We start from the raw sequence: 21003 nt of genomic DNA, 5'->3' as shown, positions 1-21003 counted from the left end.
AATTCACAAGTACTAGATTAATCTGCAGGGCGGGTTAGATCTCTGGCTTCCATGGCCCACCTAGCATCCAGCAGACTGGTGGTGGTTCTTCCAGACCTATGTACCTCTTGCCCTGGGGGGAAGCATCCTACACATTGAAGGCTTTCCAGGAATCCCAGGTGAAGTGGAAACAGGTAAGTACCCACACAGTATATTAGACAGCAACTATTATTTTTTTCTTGAAGTATACTAGATGAATTGTGTCTTGTAATCCTCAAAAATGTGTTTTTACTCAAAAATTTTCAATATATGTATGGCAAATGTTTTGATAAATGCCTGTAGAGACCACATTTTGTATAATACTATAATGCCTCGACATCTATGAACCTCATTTCATTTTCATACTGTTATCAAAAGAGCCATGTATATTTAGTTTATGCGTACATTTGTTAGAGTGAGGGGACAAAAAACCATTGTATTTTTTGGGAGTTTTTTTCCCTGAACATATATATAAAGTAAAAAAATGCATGTGTTTTTTGTATGGTCTTTGTGCAGATTCCAAGTGTTCAAATTCTTAACATTTATTATAATATTTGTAAGAAAGTTGCTAATTCTCAACAGCTATTTTCTAATGGATACTTTAAGTGATGTGTAACTCATTTTACCATGTCTTTGAATCACAAGACTATTCAAGTGTCATATTCTTCAAAGAATCCATGTTCACACTTTTCAAAATATACATAGTTTAAGGAGGTTCACTTGTGGTTGTGTTTTCACATTTCCCATGAGTAACCTATATATTTTTGTGGTCCATGGGGGCTATTGTGTATTTAACAATCTGAAGTAGTATCATGGGGTTGTTTCCCTTTACAAGTTATGTCTCACGTCATTTAAATGTGAAATGAATATGATGTAGTAATCAAATATAAAACACCAACGACAATATCTGGATGAATAACAAAGCTCAAAATGATAAAGGACTGGATATTACTCTAGGCAGATGAATTACAAATGTAACGTTATAGAAATACTGACTATATTAATTTAACATAGTACTGTAAAGTCTGTGATTTTAAGTCTGACTGAATAAGTATAACGTTCTGCTATAATCAAAGGGGTACTTTACTCTCCTCTCCCTTAAAATCCACGGCTGGCAGAAGAACCTCCAGTTTCACAGTCAAGGAATTGACAGTCATGATGGATGAGTTCATTAGGGTATAGCCCTTGTCCAAAGTACTGCTATTACCCAGAAAAGGCAACAGTGGCTGGAAATTGTCTCAAGAGTGAATGCTTCATATAACTGCAGACATTCAAGGGAGTAACTTCACAAGCAGTGGAATAATCTGTAGGGTAGATAAGATTCCTGGCGCCCAAAGCCCACTTAGCATCCTGATGACTTGTGGTGGTACTTCTAGGGCTATGAGTCTCTTGCCCTGGAAAGAAGAGGTGTATGTGATCCTACATATTGAAGGCTTTCCAGGAATCACAGATGTCACTAGAGAATGTTTGCTGGCTCTGGACACCTTCTCTAAAGATTTTTGGTGGTAGCTGTTTCTTCATTAACCTTGACTCTTGGGGCCCATGCTTCATAGACTGCGTGGATGTCTCATAGTTTCTAAAAGCTCTTAGCATGAAGTTGTTCTTTGTAAGAATTATTGTGTCTTCTGTAGCAGTTACCTGTGATTGGTTAGCAGTATAAGGTATGAGCTGCACAGATAGGGACTCCTGAGACAAAGGAGAGGACTGTAGCAATTGCTCTTATTTTGAGTCAGAGACTTGTGAGGTCAGATGTTTTTGGATGGGGGTTTCTGAAATAGTTTGTGATTGTATTAACATTGGTAAATTTGAGTTTGATTTATTTAGATTTAGTTTGCTTTTTGGTGAAATCGTTGGGTAATGCTCACTGTAGCTGAAAAAGTCTTCACGGAAGCACTTTAAAAGAAAAGGAGCATCAATGGGGCATATTAAAGCTACAGGAAGTAAGATGATCCTACAAACACCTGATGAATATAAAAAATCAGCTTAATAAGGTATGACTGGCTCTCAAAACAACATCAAAAAGTACTGGGAAATAATGCTCTGGAGATTCAAAGAGCCCGCCAAGAATCTTGAAGTTTATATAGGTCCTTAAAGTTGGATTTGGCATTTTGCTTTGTTATAGCAGAGCAGGGGATGACAACATTGGATGGCTTAGTAGCTTTCTGTCATGTTAGATGCTGGGTGCAAGTGTGGACCAGTCCAGCTCTTGCTTTTTATCGGAAGGCCATGCAGCTTCTACGATGCTGCAAGAATTATAATAGTCTTTCCTAGTTTAGGCACGCAAAGCACATCCTCGCATCAAATAATTGCACAGGGCAATGGAACAACCCTGAATAGATGTGAGAGAAGATTGGTTTTGGGAAGAAATGGCACTTCAGCAGATACGATATAATTTAAATATAAATGTCTTCAGATATCACAGTGCAAACAGGTCAGGGGCACAAACCCAGACAGAAAACAGCCCCTGTATAGGTGAGGGACAAGTCCCATACCAAACAATTAGGTACAAGTCCTGTGCACATGTATCAAAGTACTTGGTTCTTCTGTCAGAGCCAAAAGAGTTGAACAAAGTACAAGTAAACAGAGTCGAGATCCAATGATGCTTAAATCTTTAGTTTTATGGTTCAATCTTGATCAGCACATGCGAATATACAATCAGCCGACACGTGTTTTGTCACATCGTGTGGAGGATATTACTCTTCAGGGCTGTTGGATTCCTAAGATGCGAAATGGCACGCAAATCCATTGGGGTCAAAACCGGCTGGCATGGAGAGGCGCAATGAGCCTTATGGCAGAGAAGACTCCCGCTGGGCACAGTATACCGGTTAGCGGACAGTTTAGAAGGGTAAGTTCAGGTCGTTGGTAAACGGAAGTATCTGGAAAGTTGTAGGCAGCACGGGTGAGTGCAGCTGGCCGTAGCTGTAGCGTCTGGATCCAGGTAGCGTTCGAGGCCCCTTCCCCCATCGGCCTCCAGTTTGAGGCACATCCGCCTATGGAGTCCTTGTGCTCCTAGCAGCCCTTGCACAGCATCCCTGAGACCCGCAGACATGCAGGGGCTCATTATTTATTATTATTATTATGTATTTGCTTGTATAGCGCAGGACTCGACCCCCGTAGGGGTATCTCCGCGCTTGGTTTGCCATGTGCGTCTAAAACAGAGCTTTAGGGGTGTGGTAAAGGTTTATGCTGTCAGAAACAGATGTGTTTTTAATGTCTTCCTAAAGATAAGATGATCCGAGTTTTGTCTCAGATTAAGCGGAAGTTTGTTCCAGGGGGTAGGGCCTATGTACGAAAGTGCTCGGCCACCTTGCCTTGCTCTTCTGATAAATAGAATTTTTAACAGAGATTGATTGCTAGAGCACAGAGAGCGTTCAGGTTTGTATAGCTTAAAATTTTCAGTCAGGTATTGGGGCGCTAAGCCAAAAAGGCTTTTGTGTATAGTGCAACAGATCTTGAACTTTATCCGCTGACAAATAGGCAGCTAACGAAGTTTCTCCAGAAGAGGACAGGAGGGTTTTCTGGGTGGGACATTTAGGACCAGTCTTGCTGCGGTGTTTTGAGCCACTTTTAGTCTGCTAAGCACGTCGTCATTAGCAGATATAAAAAAGCTGTTACAGTAATCCAGCCTGCTGACTACAAAGGCCTGGACAGGGGTCTTTCTATGGACGTCCGACAGAGACACACATCTCAGAAGTCCGATTATCCGAAAACAAGAACCAGTCACCAGGTTTGCATGTTCTTTTAGTAGCAATCCCTGGTCCATTCGTACGTCCAGGTTCTTCACTGTCTGTTTGGGAATAGGGATGGGTCCCAAATACAGAGGCCACCAGTCCGGTGACCATAGGAGGGGGGCCTCTCCAAAAAGCATGACCTTGGTCTTGCCTACATTGCATTGTAGGCAGTTGGAGGCCATCCAGCTGGATACCGTTCTCATACCCTCGGCAAAAGAATGTTTAGTTGCTGGAGTGAGGGTCTGGAATGGAAACAGGAGCTGAGTGTCGTCGGCATACGACACTGGCGTAAATCCATATGCTCTCACAATTTCGGCAAGGGGGGCCACATACACATTAAATAATGTGGGGCTTAGACATGAGCCCTGTGAAACCCCCTTAGTGAGCTCCCTAGATGTAGAACAATAAGAGCCCAAACTGACGCTTTGTGAGCGGCCAGAGAGAAATCTCTCAAGCGAGGACAGCACCAATCCTCCTATCCCCACCTTCTGCAAACGACCAGGTAGAATATCATGTGACACCGTGTCAAAGGCTGCAGACAGGTCCAACATCACCAGAATCATAGAGCTCCCTCTGTCCTGTGCCATCCTGATGTTTTCTGTCACAGAGAGGAGCGCTGATTCGGTGCTGTAGTTGGGTATAAACCCAGATTGGGTGTAATCAAAGCCTCCCGATGCCTCGATGAATTTAGACAAATGGGTGTTCACATGTTTCTCGGTCAGTTTACTAAAATACGGCAGAAGAGAGATGAAGCGGAGGTTAGATAGGTCTGTCCATGGCATGGCCGAGTTTTTGCGAACGGGGTTTACTATCGCTCTTTTCCATTCTTGGGGGACCCGTCCTTCCTTAAGGGAGAGGTTCACGATTGTTTGAATTATAGGGCAAAGTAGGTTGCCTAAAGAGGCAGCCATTTTGGCCGGAAGAAGATCCAGAGGGGACCCTGTTTTAATGTGGTACATTAGGAAATTGATATCCCCCTGACTGGCCTCTAGAAAAGCAATCAATGTACCATTGTTGCAAGCAAGGGGGCTTAGAGGAGGGCTAGCAGCACTACCCTTTAGATTAATAGCTTTAGTAATTTTTCCGTAAATAGCCTCTATTTTATTTTCAAAGAATAGGGAAATGTCATTACACAGGGATTGGGAAAAATCATCAGGACTTTCGCAAGCAATTGGTTTCACAAAAGTCTGCAGCATCCTGTATAGTTCCTTGGAAGAATTGCCTGCCTCAGTCAGCTGTGAAGCAAGCCAGTTTCTCCTGGCCAGCCTAATGCTTTTATGATAAGAGGACAATCATCATGATATTCTTTCCTACTTTCCTCAGTGTGGTTTTTCCTCCAGGTTTTTTCCAGTTTCCTGCATACCTATTTTTCCAGTCTAAGTTGTTTGGTGTACCAAACTTCCTGCTTGGATGTGGGGTACTGTTTAAGGAGTTTCATGGGGGCCAGCAGATCAACCTCCTCCAAGAGGGCAGTATTAAACTAGGATAGGGCGAACTCCGCATTATCTGTAGCTAGAATGAAGGGTTCTCTCCATACTTTCTGTAGTTCATCCAATGTCACCTTGTGCCATTGTCTGCACCACAGGGAGGGAAGGGAGGGACATTTAGCAGGTCTATCCAGGCCAAGGAGGAAGAATTCAATCATAAAATGGTCTGACCAACTTATTCGGGTCGAAAAAAGACACTAGAGGGAAAACTAGAGAAGATTAAGTCTAGGGTGTGGCCTCCTATATGTGTGGGGCCACTATTCTGTAACTCCAGCCCTAATGAAGAGAGGTCGGAAAGCAGGGACACCGTCTCGGGATGATTTGGAGTGTCTACATGAAAGTTAAAATCTCCTAAGAGAAGGAAGTTTTCCTAAGCTTTAAAATGTTGGGCCAGTAGCTCAGTTAGGGATAAAGAGAAGCCTATATTTGACCCCGGCGGGCGATAGACTAGTGCTCCCTTCCAATGGTCTTTGGAGCCTGCGCTAATCCTGAAGATCATGACTTCCATTAGGGGGCTACTTCTTTCTTCTAGTATGGACATCTTCAGTCCTTCTTCATAGACTATGGCAATGCCCCCTCCGATTTTAATCGGACGATCAAGCCTTAGAATTTTATATCCTGCAGGGACTCCTAAGGTGATAGTTGGGATGGTGTGTGGTTTTAACCAGGTTTCGGGTAAGAAACATATATCAGGTTTGACTGTGTTAATGAGATCCCAGAGTTCAAAATGGTGCTTTGGTAGAGAACTGATGTTAAGGAGAAAACATTTCAGGCCCTTTGGTACTAGGGTCCTCCCCATATTGTATCCACTTGATATAACGGTATGAGAGACCTGGAATGAATAAATGAAAAAGGCCCTTCTGGACATGGCCAGGAGTCGTGGGCACAACCTACTAGTGGCTTTGGTTGTAAACTTTTTAAAGTCTGGGCTGAGTACCTGATGCGGCAGTCCCTCATCGTGTCCATGTCAAATCGAGCAGAGTCCATAGCCCCTAGCCCTGTCCGGTCGCAGACGGGCGCAGACGGGCTACTCTTTGGCTGCTCTTCGGCGTGTCTTCGGCTCCCCTGCGTGCGATCACTGCACGCTCAGGAGGGGGCGAGGGCTAAATAGCCCAGAAAAAGCAAGCACTAGAGCGCTAACCGCTCCAGGAACCAACAGAAAGTGCCTGGCTCTCCCTGACCCGCCCTCCGCAGAACGGTACTAGCTACCTCGTCGGACCGGGGCGGGCAGGAGTGGAAATTGAGCCCAGGTTTCGTCAACTTCCCAAAGGTACCTTCCTCCCCCTATCAAATCAGGTGAAAGGAAAAAAAGGAACCGCATAGTATTTACTGGCACAGAATGGTTTGTAGTTCTAAAATTTTACAATTCCATGATTTGGTTTAATTCTTAAATCAATTTTAAAATCATCAGCAGTCAGCAGTAAATTAAAAGAACCTTTGTAGATTCTGAGCACAGCGTTTAAACACAGCGCAAAGTGCGATTCAGGCACCTCTGGCGAGCAAGCGGCTCGGGACGACTCTGCCACAGTCACCCTACCGCAGCTTGCAGATGGAAAGGCTCAGCCTAAATAGCCCAGAAAAAGTAAGCACTAGAGCGCTAACCGCTCCAGCGACCAACAGGAAGTGCCTGGCTCTCCCTGACCCACCCTCTGCACAACGGTACTAGCTACCTCGTGGGACCGGGGCGGGCAGGAGTGGAAGTCGAGCCCAGGCTTCCCCAACTTCCCAAAGGTACCGTCCTCCCCCTATTAAATCAGGTGAAAGGAAAAAAAGGAAGCACAAGGTATTTACTGGCACAGAAGGGCTTGTAGTTCTAAAATCTTACAATTCCATGATTCGGTTCAATTCTTAAATCAATTTTAAAATCATCAGCAGTCAGCAGTAAATTAAAAGAAGCTTTGTAGATTCTGAGCACAGCGTTTAAACACAGTGCAAAGCGCGATTCAGGCACCTCTGGCAAGCAAGCGGCTCGGGACGACTCTGCCACAGGCACCCTACATTGAGCAGCACCATCATCAATTCAGGACCCTCCTGGGCAGCAGCCACCGCTGAGGGAGCAGCATCTTACCGGATTGGAGCCGGGCCTGGCTTAGGGAGGCGGTATGCAGTCTGTGACTCACCCTTGCCAGGACTCTGCAGACCTCTGTGGTTCGTAACAACAGGGGACCATATGTTTTGTCGCAGCCTTCCCTTCCCCGACCACAATTATACACTGCAATACCCGGCCATGCTGTGCATACAACATATAAGCAGCACGGTTTTCTGTCAATCTCCAGAAGATGTCTGGAACTGGGTGGAGCAAAATGGAGTGGTGACGGCTCAAAAGTCTATGGGGGGCTCGCGTCCACAATTGAAGAAGGTTACACATCGAGGGCGCCACGGCCAGCTTTGTGGGCCACGCCCCACCGGGGCACAGGTGGCACAGGAAAGGGAACAGGGTCTTAGGCATGCCGAGAAGCATGGAACTGTTACATCGCCCCCCAGCCCAGACCCAGAAAAGGAGACCCTCTTGGAACAGGAATACTCCCTATCGGACTCACAGCAGCATATGATACTGGGCGACGGCCCCAATGTGACACCTCAGACTTCTGATGAACTGGGTTAGCTATTAATAGCACCATGTCCTATAGGAGCAGTGCTCATTAGCTTAACGGACAATTATATACCAGCAGGAGATGAACAAGGTTTGCACATCTTTGCAATTTTTTGAGCGGCTGGCTCTTGAACACAACACTACGATGGCCAGAAGTAGAAGATGGCAGTGAGACTGAGCGAGTAGCTCCACGCCCCAAACACAACAGGTGATTGTTACAAACCCATCTTGTGTTGTGCAATTTATTGTTGTTCTTTTTTTGCCTTTTTAATTAACTATGTTTGCATATCAGTGCACATGGCCTTTTGCCCATTGGCAATTTGGCCTGGGGTGAGGGGGTTTGGTTTGTACTACACCACAGAATGCCACTTAACGATATATACCTGTGTGCCTTGCTGAAGCGCAACATTATTTTGTGTGGGATGCTGAGTTGTCTACAACATGTGAGGGATGTACATTTATTGCACTTAACTCTACCTGATGTAAATGCATGGAAATAAGTATCTATTAATGACCTGGAAAGTGCGCAGTCTGGCTGGTTGCGCAAAGAGGCATAAAGTGTACCAATATGTGCACAGGCACAGGATCATCATAGCTCTACTCCAGGAGACTTATTTAACCCAACAATCATTGCAGTCACTCATAAAACGATGGAGGGGCAGAATAATAGGGACGACTTACTCGGGCTACGCCAGTGGTGTTTTGATCTGGGTGGCACCAGGTATCCCACTACAAATATTCCACATGCGTGTCGACCCTCAGGGCCGTTATGCCGTTCTGCTAGGCTCTTTAGATGGTCGTCCACTGTCCATAATATCACTTTATGTGCCTAACTCAGGACAAGCCACATTCCTTCAAACACTAACCCGGCACTCCTTAGGAACCCATCAGTTCCTGCTTACTGGGTGACGAATATAATGGAGTACCTGACTTGACTCTCGACCGCTCCGACCCTCCCCTCCTTGGATCACAGGCATCAAGCTTGCACACACCATGACATTTTGGGCTACACAGACGAGGCTGGCTGATGGTTGACGCGCAAAACACCCTATAGATCGGGTATATTCACAATATTCTACTCTCCATCACCTGCATACCCGTATTGACACCATTTACTGTATGGAAACAGCGCTAATACATGTAGCTCAGGCTGAGTACTTGGCTCGTATGATATCGGACCATAGCCCCTTGCAGGTCCAGCTAACCTGAGGTGTGCTCAGACCCAGCATACCGACTTGGTGACTTCCCTTAGAAGCATTGCATGACCCGACTTTCAATGCTACCGTTTCGCAATCCATAATCACATATTTCTAGACCAATGAGGGGACAGCCTCTCATGCTGGCATTGAATGGGACGCCCTGAAGGTGGTTCTCCACGGGCAGGACACACAGGCAGTATACGGCACCTGCATGACACTTACTAGTTAAATCCAAGAGCTAGAAACCAACATATTACAACAGGAACGCATGGCCCCCACGGATATGCGCATACTACTGGCACTCTCCCAAAACAGGTTAGCACACAAGGAAGCACTGGATAAATTGTGTGCTCTAGATTACAAACATTATATGGTTAGAACACACGTGGAGGGAGACAAAGCAGGCAAGATGCTAGCGTGGTTGTTTAGAAGCAACCTAGCGCAGCCACCTATCACTGCAATATACACTTGAGACGGTATCTTAGCTAATACCCAAAAGCAAATTAATGAATCCTTCCATAAATACTACATGTCATTATACAAGGTCCCAGACCAAGGTGACCCACAGGCATTGCACCAGTTCCTAGAACAGGCAGCACTCACACAAGTAACGCAGGACCAAGATGCTGAATTAGAGGCACCATTCACTGCAACTGTAATTATAGATACTATCAAACAGCTAGCGAGGGGCACAACCCCAGGTATGGATGGATGGCCCGCAGAATCCTATGCCACCTATTTAACTCAGCTGGCAACCCGGCTGCTCATGGTATTTCAAGAATCTTTTGATAGAGGCACATTGCCCCCTTCTCTTCATGAGGCTGTACTGGTTGTCCTCCCAAAACCTGGCAGTGACCCCTTACTCATGAGCTTGTACCGCCCATTGTCCTTACTCACATCGGACTATAAAATTCTGGGTAAGCAGCTGGCCAACAGATTGCTGGATGTGGTTCTCCTGCTGGTCCATTTGGACCAAAATGGGTTTGTCCCAGGCAGAAGCACGGGCTGAATCTTCGTCGCCTGTTTAAAATCCTAGAGTGGGCCCAAACAGTTCCTAGGCAAAACTGGATAGCAGCTTTGGACATAGCAAAGGCCTTTGATACCCTGGGGTGGGATTACCTACAGGCGGTGCTGGCTCGATTTGGTACGGGACCTAATTTTCTACGTGGATAAAAATACTATACACCAACCCACGTGCCCCAGTGAAAACAGGCCAAGTTATCTCACCCCCCTTTGATATCAAGCGTTGTACCAGGCAAGGATGTCCACTCTCACCCATGCTGTTCGCCCTGGCCATTGAGGCCCTGGACCGTGTGCTCCGAAGCTTGGTTATTGAGTGGGGCATTCAAGTGCACACTCAGTTGCATATAGTCTCCCTCTATGCGGACAATGTGCTGATTTATCACTGCAACCAGGTTGAAGCACTCCTTGGCCTCGTGGGAACTCTTAGACAAACATGCGCACTTGTCAGGACTGAAAGTTAACTGGGACAAATCCGTATTATTCCCGATGTCATCCATTCCAGCCGAGCTTAGGCAGGGGAACTCCATGCACCACTCACCAGAGCATATGATTCATTCAAATACTTGGGAGTTCAAGCTTATCTCTCCCCGTCTGATTTGATAGGCAGTAATCTGGTGACGGCGATTGCCAGTGCAAGGGCGAGTCTTCCATTCTGGACCGCTTTGCCACTATCCACTATGGGCCGGATTGCCATTTCCAAAACGCCTCTTCTTCCTAGACTCCTATATTATTTTGCCGTTCTCCCCTATAAATCGCTGCAGAAATAGTTCTGTGACCTAAGCTCAATTCTAGTGTCTCTGATATAGGGCGAGGGTGGCACTCTCAAAGCTTCATCTCCTTATATTGGAGGGAGTACATAGGGCCACTTTTCCCTTCACGGTGCGCGCCTGGGCGCCCGCACACGTATGTGAATCTGAGCCCTCAGTGACTTCCTTGAGGCGCACACACCACTAGAAGCAAGTTTTCAGATTAATCGCAGCATGATGGGCACTGCGATTAACATGAATACTTGAAGAAAAGCAGACAAACTGCCCCCATCCGCGCTCTATCAAGAAAAGGCATGCAGCAAGTCTAAAATCACGATGTGTGCTTTCACAATCATTACCATATATTATTGATTGTAAAAGCACACATCGTGCTGTTGGGCTTGCTGCCTGCCTTTTTTTTAACAAAGCGCTGCAGTTTATGTGCCATTTTGAAAGTTTTCATGTTAAATGCAGCCCCTTGTTTAAGCATGTCGGGCCCCGTAATTAACATGAAAACTTTCAAAAAGGCAGGCAATTTCCCTCGGTATATTACCAAAAGGCATGCAATAAGCCTAACAGCGCAACGTGTGCTTTCACAATCACTAATATGTATTAGTGATTGTGAAAGCACACGTAGTGCTGTTGGGGTTGCTGCGAGCTTTTTCTTAACAGAGAGCAGCAGTTTGTGTGCCTTTTCAAAAGTTTTTTTGTTAAATGCAGTCCCGAGTGTAAGCATGTCGGTAGCTGCAATTAACATGAACACTCAAAAAGGCACACTATCTGCTGCCGTCTATTAACAAAAGGCACACAGCAAGCCTAAAAGCACAACGTGTGCTTTCACAATCCCTAATAAAAATTAGGGATTGTGATGTGCTGTTAGGCTTGCTCTGTGCCTTTTCTTGATAATTAGGGTGACCAGAATTTTAAAGCCAAAAACCGGGACATTTCACACAAACAGAAAGTGTACTACACATAGCTGACAAAGGTTTTAGATTGCTATGTGTCACAATTTCAAAATGTCAATGCAATCAGGGCACAAGACCTAAAAAAAGAAGTGGGGGGACTAACCTAGTTAGTCAGTATGCAAGTGACATCATGACGCGCAAAATCACGGTGTGCGACATCACACATGGCATTACAGGAATTGGCATCACATATGGCCTCACAGGAATTTATATCACAGAAAGTGACATCACACATGGAATCACAGTAATTGACATAAAAGAAAGTGGCATCACAAGCCACGTCTTTACAGGAAGTGGCATCATAAAAAGTGGCATCATAGAAAGTGGCATCACAAGCCACGACTTTACAGGAAGTGGCATCACAAGAATTGACATCATCAAAAGTGGCAACACAAGCCATGACTTTACAGGAAATGGCAACACAGGCAGTGACATCATAGAAAGTGGCATAACAAGCCATACTTTATGGGAAGTGGCATCACAAGAAGTTATATCAGTTGATAGCAGGTCTATTATGTGTACGTTTGAGCACATTGCGAGGATAATAGCACAGTGAGCTATGGAAGGGGATATGTGACTTGTACACCTTGCAATCTCCCAGTTTTATGTAACACATCCTGTACATTCATTTACAAACTTAAATAATGTATTGTACATGTAATATGCACGTGTTGATGTATAGCGCAGTGTGACAAACTAACAAGGTTTGAGCCTTTGTTTCACCTCCGCTTAATTTGTGTGAAGTGTGAGGCTCCTAACTGCACCCAGCCAAGCGACTCGAACAAAAGGAGGCCAGATGACCCCTCAAATTCCGCCTTTGTTGTGGGCCCAGCAGTAGTCTTAAATAAGAAAGCCCTGTCCCTCTTGCACATTGATACTTGTTGCAGATGGAAATCAGACAACATGCAAGTGCTGCTAAAAGTTTCCCGATGTTTAAAATTACATCGGACGAGTTCAGCACATTGTTCAGTGGGGCCCAAATTCTTGGCAGGGTGAACAGTGTTATCTACTGCAATAGTGCATATGACGTGCGCTTTGCAGCTGCAGTTCCAGCTTCTCCCTCACAGCACGCAGGTGTTGTCAAGGCACTACAAATGTGTGATTAAAGCATTTTAGTGTGGGGATGCAGACCACTGCACACTGTGTTAGTCTAAGCCTGATTGTGTGGTACTTGGCGGGGCTGCGAAAGGCATGCAAGAATGCAGCAAGAGATAATGCATATAAGAAATGTTCTGTGGTTGGCTAAGGATATGACACAACAATGTATTTTCACGGAACCCATTGTGGTGCAATCTTGAATAACACAGAAACCTCTCAGGGATGAAGCATTCACATTTGACAAGTGATAATAAGGGACACATTGTTGCATTAAAAGACTTTTAATGGAGATTATGCTTTTGAATATTGTGTTCTTTTTATGCTTGTAGTAAGTTGTAAACCTGCCTTAAGACCCTTGATGCGGTGCTGTATGTGTAGAAATAGAGTCTTTTCACTTTATCAAGCAATGTTTGAGCGATTTTTGCACTTATATCTGACGCTGCACTGACACACGTGGTTGTGTTCTTGGGGCACATAGCCTTGGCTGCAGCCCACAGAGACCTTATACTGCCGCACATTGAAGAAAAAAATTGGAGGGTACATTGCTTAGGGCACCCATGTATGAGTTATACTATGCAGCTGCCTTACTCCAATGGCCTATGCGCGGGCTTGCAAAGAAGAACCTTATTGAATTAGATACGTGGGCAATATCGCTCACGCGACCAGACCTGCTTGAATGGCTATCGGGTACCCGAACTCAGCTTCAGAAGATGGAGGGGTGTACTCTGCTGTGCCCAGCCCGCAATGCCTGGTTGCAGTATGTGATACCCAAATGCTGTCCCAGACCATATGCCCCGGACCTCCCCATTGACACACTCCCAGGATCATACACCTACCTAAAGCGACTGGAACTGGCAGATTGGCAGGCAGTTGAACTGACAACATGGGGATACTTATTTGCAGACTCTGCTCTATGTGGTTTTGACACTCTGAGAGACGACTATGGGGTGGCTCCCGGAACTTTCCTTCTATATGCGACACTGACACAACAGGCAACACATATCTGGGGGACATAAGTACGACACCACCGACTTCTGAAGTTCTACAAACATTACTGACGCACGGGACAGATAGGAAAGTGATCACCTCCATATACAATTCTCATAGAACGGACACAGCTCCCTCCCACTGCGAGAATATTGGACAGAGGTGCTATCCATCAAAATCACTGATAAGCAATGGCAACAATGCGTCAGAAATCCCAAAATATTTTCAGTGAACTCCCATTTGTAGTTTACGCAATTTAATTACTTACATCAAACATATCTATCCCTGCACAGGCAGATGCGAATGTACCTGTCCTCCAAAGACGTATGTCCCAGGTGTCAGATAATGATTTCATACACAATGGTTGGTCGTGTTCCTGCATCATGGCATACTGGGGAAAAGTCTCTGATACATTAGCCGCAGCAACGGGAACCATATCTCCAATCCAGGGGGCGCACTACCTATTAGACATCACCAAGAGGAACGTGCAGCACAAGAACCTCAACAAATTCATTGACTCGGCATTGGTATTGACCAAACACTGTCTGGCTATGGCCTGGAAGTCACCGGCTGGCCCACCAATTAGACACTGGCTCCTGGCCCTTCAGTGAGCTTTGGTGGCCGAGTCTGATATATCAACAGCACAACCTCCACGCCCAACTGCTCGGACACAACCTGTGGACTGGCAACACTTCATGACTATCATAGGGACAAGACTCTGAGACATGGATGAACATGGGTAACTGTTGTTACTTCTGATCAATATACCTGAGTCGCCCTGAGCACCCATGTTATGGCACCCATGTGACTGGGAAATGAGGCCACACGCACACATGCGGGCGCTTCACTTCCAAATAATTGTCCCACACTTCCTGCCCGGTCTAATCGCACCCATATAAGCAGCAACATTGCATCTGCAATTTCTCACCCTCTACTCAGTACCCCCTCCAACACTTATTACAGGTGGACCCTGTTGTGCCACACTTCACATAGGTTAAGACAATCAGGGGACGCCGTCACCTGACCCTGCCCGCACAGCTAATGGCAGTACTCCGTCTGCCAAAATTAAACCAACAGTTATATGTGTTTACTCTTATTTCTTTTAATTTTCTCAATGATTTGATTCCAAGTTCATTATTTTGTGTATGTATAAAATCACATAATTTTTAAATAAAAACAACCATACTTGTTCAAATGTACTGAACTAAACACATAACTCTCTGTCTAAACACAAGATTAATTTTAACAAACAAACATTATTGATGAAGAATTCATCTTTTCCATTCCCAATGCATTTCGGGAATACATCCCTTCGTCAGGGGAACTGTAAAAATAAACATACAACGACAAATATTTTAATCCGTCATCCAGTACATGGCATGGCTTATCATTGTTAGTCATAACCATCACCACACGAGTGTATAGTAAAAAGGATTTTATGTGAAAAGAAACAACAAGTGAAAGAAAATTAAAAAAAAACAGTGCAACAAAACTGAATAGAGTTGATACTTACGTGAGATAGCATCCATCAAACATGGAAATCGTAAGTATTTAAAAACAGAACCGCCTGGTCGTCTTTCCACACAAAAAGAACTGTGAATCTAGAAAGAGTTTTTACGGTAGTGTAAATTACTGCTCTTCGATTTTTTTGTGCCATTGTCCTTATGCAATTCTCATTTTCACTCAATGTCACTTAGATGTTACCAATGATTGCCAATGCTATCCTGCTATATTCAACAGTCCTGTTATCATTAATCATGAATAATCGCTCCTTATGAATTCTTCTCAAAAATATAAATAGTGCCCTCACCTTGCCACATCCGTGATATTGCTGTCTTCCACTATTTTGTCACAATCTTTCAATGTTCTTTATTATTACACTTCATATAGGTGGCACATTAAGCGGGTATATACACATGATACAGTAAGACTAGGCATATTAGCAAAGTGGTTTAGAATTTAATAGTTCTTTCTTTGTTTCTGTTTTTACTCTTTTGCACTATGATTCAAGGCAGCTTTGTACAGTAATTTTAGCCGCTAATCTCTGCAGTGACTTAATGCTGGCAATGTTCGATTGTAAAGTCAAAAACGGTGATTTCCCCCTCCCCCCCCCCCCCCCAACCTAGCGTGCACGAAAATGCAAATGGAGACGCTGTATAATTTGAAATGTAATATGTTGTATATACAGTTGTATGTTGTGCTGGATGTAAAACGAATAAAGATTATTTAAAAAAATCTTAAATGAGAATAATTTTTAAGGACTGCAGAGACTTCAACCTGCCAAATGCACATTACCTGGCAATATGCATAAAAAGGGAAAGTGTTTGTGCCCCCTAAATGACCGTGACAGGCTATGGTTTCATCAAAAGTCTTTTAAAAATGACAGGAAATAAAATTAATAATGAAATAATTTGCCCATGGAAATGCACTAAAGGCTCTTTATGGAGCAGCAGGGCATAGGCACTTTAATCATCTCTTAACAGTATATCAAATGAAGATTCCTCGGACACTCTTGTATGCAATAGAGACAATAAATATTAATGGATCTCACTTTATGCATACGGTGGAGGGGAAGATTCTTCACACCATTTAGACTTTAAACTCTATTGTCTCAATTAAAGCTTAAAATTTGGAATTAGGGTTGTTGAGCTCTTTTAAAAGAAGACTGGCTGCTATTTTACGGTGGTATCATTGTCTATTAGATGCTAAAGTAAATTACTTAAGGAGTCTTAAGGCTTTGGAATGTCTCGCTCCTACCATGGAGACTGTAGCATTTTTGAATAATATTTTTATTGCATTTCAGCACTTTTCTTTGACTAGATCTGATATCCAGAATATGAGCTATGTTCATCTTAAAAAATACTTAAAATATACATTACTCGCTCCATTGAAAATAATATAGAGATATTTAAAGAAAAATATTGTTTCCATTATATTATACAATCATGTCAAGCAGCAGATCATCAAGTATATTTGAATTGGAAACTGGAGCATACAGTTTGATGATGCATAAGGCTATGTGGAATAAAAATTGTACCATTAAAAACTGTGACAGATGCATGGTATAATATATATTGTGAGGAAAGAATATTCACTTTATGTTGTAATGATGTACAGACCATTGAACATGCTATATTTGCTAGTCCTGCTTTAAAAATTTGTCAACAAAGATTTTTAAAACCACTTAAATAAAAAAGGTATTTCAATGAAAAGAGGTGCTTGCAGATGGTAAATTGGCCAATCTATAAATAAATGTGCTGAAAAATATTAACATTTTTTAGTTCCTTTTTATATTATTGGATGTCATTTTGTATTTTGTAGATCTCATTGTTAGATCTAACTCGCTAATAAAAGCTGAAAACAGAACTGATTAATAATGAACAATCAGACACACAGATTGGTTCCACAAAATGGGTGATGACCACCTGGTTTGGGAGGGAAAGCAAGGAGAACAAGAACAAAATGGCTTTCTTTCTGACACACCCATTTTCACAAAATAGAGGATTAGTACACAGCTTGGCCAAGGAGGCTTGGAAACAAAAAGCAAAATGCCCCCTACAAGATACATAGGGTTCTATTTATGAGCCCTTGCCACAGTATTGCGCTTCTGTTGCATCACTTTTTGTGACGCATCGGCGGAGTAAAACATGCCCCCTGTGGTTCCGAAATTCTGGACCCTGCTGTAATATGGTACCGAGGCCCAACACCCGTGTCACAAAATATCATCGTACCATGACGAATTTAGTGTCGGCAGACCGGTAATGATTAGGACAGTATCCCCATGCATTTGCGTCTTGATTGAGTGATGCTATCACCATTAAATCGTGGTTTTCGTTCTGAACCCTCGGACTTCATTTTGTGAACTGCATTCATTCTATGGCTTGCCCTCATATTGTCAATTGATTAAGGCCGAGCTTGATCTGAAAGGACACGTCCACCTTAGCTGACTTCCCCATGACCTGGCCGAGCTGACTCCACTGCCTCCAGCTAAACCTGTGCGGACAGTCCCTTGCCCAGTGGCCGAGTAAGATAGCATCAAGGCACAACATGCCATAAACCATACACTACATACAAACCATGTTATCCACACACATACACCTGTCCATGTCTCTTGTTTATGGCCGGTTTTACGATGAGGAGGTGCCTGATTTTATTGGGGTTTCATCGATATCTGATGGTAGTTCTGGGCCGAGCTGGGTAATCTATCACGAACTGTACACATGAAATTATAGGTTGGCCGTCGTGACTTTGCTTTTCCTTTTGTTGAACAAATATGTATATGGTTACATCATAAAACAAAGAATTCTTGCCTGAAGTGTAATATTTTGTATAAAAGGAGAAGGCTGGTTCTGTAAAAATGAACAGTCTCCTGAGAACTTACATCCCGTGCTGTTGTACTTCTAGGACACTTGTTACTTGGTTGCAGCCAATAAAACTCGATCTCTGACTTCACCTAGAAGACTCTTTGTTTCTGTGGTCCGGAACAGGGAGAACTCAGAGCTCTTCGGGTGTTATCCCCTGGCACCACCGGGTTCCTAAAAACCCGGCACCTCAGTTGGCGCCCAACGTGGGGCGGTATCAAGCGGTATCGGTCCAAGCCAGATGTTCGTGGGGAGCTTCGTGTGAAAATTCCAGAGGACGGCCAGCCACTTCAGCGACCCCTGTATGTCGACGTGGTTCCGAAGGTCTTTGCTGCGAGGTTCCCCGCGTCCTGACGGCTACGAAGGACTGCTGCCCTGACTATCGCCCTGTTTTGGACCCAGTGATCCTTGGTAGAGCGAAACGATAGACGAGTCTTCTAGTGACGTCATCGATCATCAATACTTCAGTTAAGTATAAGTGAAGCGTCTCCCAGTCCTTAGTTTTGATTCTTAGTTTTTTGGTATCCTTGAGATACCCCTTGTTTGGAACTTGCAAGCACCAAAACCAAGGGATTCGTGTATTCACGAAAATATCGTATTCGATAATCCTTTGAAGTTTGAAGCTAGACTAGTGAGGGAAGATGCCTGGTCTTAGCAGACTTGGAAACATGTTTTGTCTTGGTTGTAGTAAGGACTCCCGATTAGAGGATTCGTGTCCGGTTCCTCCGATTGGAACTTCAACATATGAACTCTATGTGAAGCACGGAGTAGGTCCTATCACATATAATGAGGTATGGATAAAATACACCAGAAAGGATGGTGTTTTAAAATGGCCCCAATATGGTAGCTTTGACGCAGAAATACTAGATAATTTAGAGGTTAAACTGTTTAAGAAGAAAGCCCGGCCAGCGATGTTTGACTCTTTTCGCTTGTGGCGCAAAGAAGCCAAACAGAAAGAAATGAAATTAGCAAAGAAAAATAAATGAGGTATGTCAATGGTACAAGCCGCCATTGCATACAGAGATAATGAGGAAGAGCAAGAGAGTGAACAAATGCTCAGAAGCAAGAAATTAGCAGTAGATAAATGCTACCCAATGTTGCCACATGAAGGACAAGGTTCAAAAGAGACATCTGAGAAAGATCCATTAATGTCCCATCTACTGAGTTCACCACCTCCATATGCGCTAGATGCTACTGCACCCCGAAGCGTTTTGTTATATCGCGCCCCGGTGCACGAAATGCAGCTCTCGCACAAACACCAGCTCCTCTTCAGCTGGTTCCTACTTCTCCGGCGCAGCCCTCTCAAGGGCCGCCGCCTTTGCTACACACTCCATCTACTTTTTCAACGACTTTGCCTACTGCTCCAACTGTTTATCCGGATACTACTTCTGCCACTGCCTCAACTTCTTCTGCCACTGCTTCAACTTCTGCTTTCCATCAGCCTGGCTCTTCTGACGTTTCTGCCTTTCAACATGCTTCTCCTTCTGTTCGACAGAGAGTGGCAAGTACTGTCACTGGTCTGTTCTCACCTTTCTTTGGGTCGCCTAAAACGGACCCTAAAATAGGACGTAGACAGTTGCGTAGTCAACTGCCTGATTATGAGGAAAGAGAAGTACTGAATGAGTTAGCACGTAAATGGGTTACTGATACTGTAAAATATGATGTTCAGTCGGTTATGGAAGTCTTCCGCCAGTGGGATGCACCCACTCAGAGATATGTATTTGAAGAGATGTGTGTATATCTTTGCGAAGATTTGGAGACGAATGATCCCAAACGCAAAATGCAGGAATTATTCTGTATGCGATTCAAATTTTATGAAGGCATGATTGTAGGTGCCGATGTTGAACGAGCAATCGATTTATTGTTATCTTATAGGAGTAAGGGAAACGTTTCTAGATCACTATATGAGGATGACATGTCATGTAGGAAAAAGGCGCAACAGTACCCCATGAGAGAAGTTCCTCCAGTTTGGAGGGAAGGTGATGCGAATGCAAATCCACCCATTCCACCGCATTTCCAGCGTGTATGGGTACATGTCCCCTGGAAAAGATCTGAAGTTTTAGCACTCAAGCAGACATTACCTGATCCCCGTAAAAATCCTGCAGGGTATTATAAGGAGTTATCACAGACTGCCAGCTCATGTATAATGAATTTTGCAGATGTAGACTTGTTGTTCGGGAATGTTGTTCCACAGCCCTTGTGGAGTAAGATTCGTCATGCAGATCATGATCAAGAACTAGGTGACACGTGGGCTAATATCACTACTGCGGATGCTAGACAAATTGGTGGCTCTAAGCCTGAGCCTCTAGTAGCTGAACTTCCTGGTAGAATTATTACCTATATGAAGACTTTAATGCCTGAATTGCGTGTAAATTGGGATAAGTTATCTGCATGCAAGCAGAAAAAAGATGAGAATGTGTCTGACTTTTTCACGAGATTTGAAGAGACTTTCGTCGATCATAGTGGTCAGGATATGGATACCGAGGGTGGCCAAAGAAGTAGTGTGGCTCACTGGTTAGAGGCGGCAGACCCGAGAGCAGAGGACGGCCCGGGACCAGGGTTCGATGCCCGGCGCGGCAGGTTTCTGGACCAGGGTCAGCGGACTCGATAATTCTCTTGCCTCAGTGCCCACTCTGATCAGCGATCACACTCGGCAACTCTGGGCATTAGCTTGCCTCATCTTCACTAACGGCCCCGCCGGGGATGCCTGGTCTCACCCTGGAGATACCCATTAAGGGACCATCTCTCAGGGAAGCCAGGAAGGGTTTCGCAGCGGTCGAAGCGCCTTGGGACCC

The sequence above is a fragment of the Lissotriton vulgaris genome, chromosome 3_1 (assembly GCF_964263255.1).
Source record: "Lissotriton vulgaris chromosome 3_1, aLisVul1.2, whole genome shotgun sequence".
Lineage (NCBI taxonomy): Eukaryota > Metazoa > Chordata > Amphibia > Caudata > Salamandridae > Lissotriton > Lissotriton vulgaris.
This window is presented reverse-complemented; position numbering follows the sequence as displayed.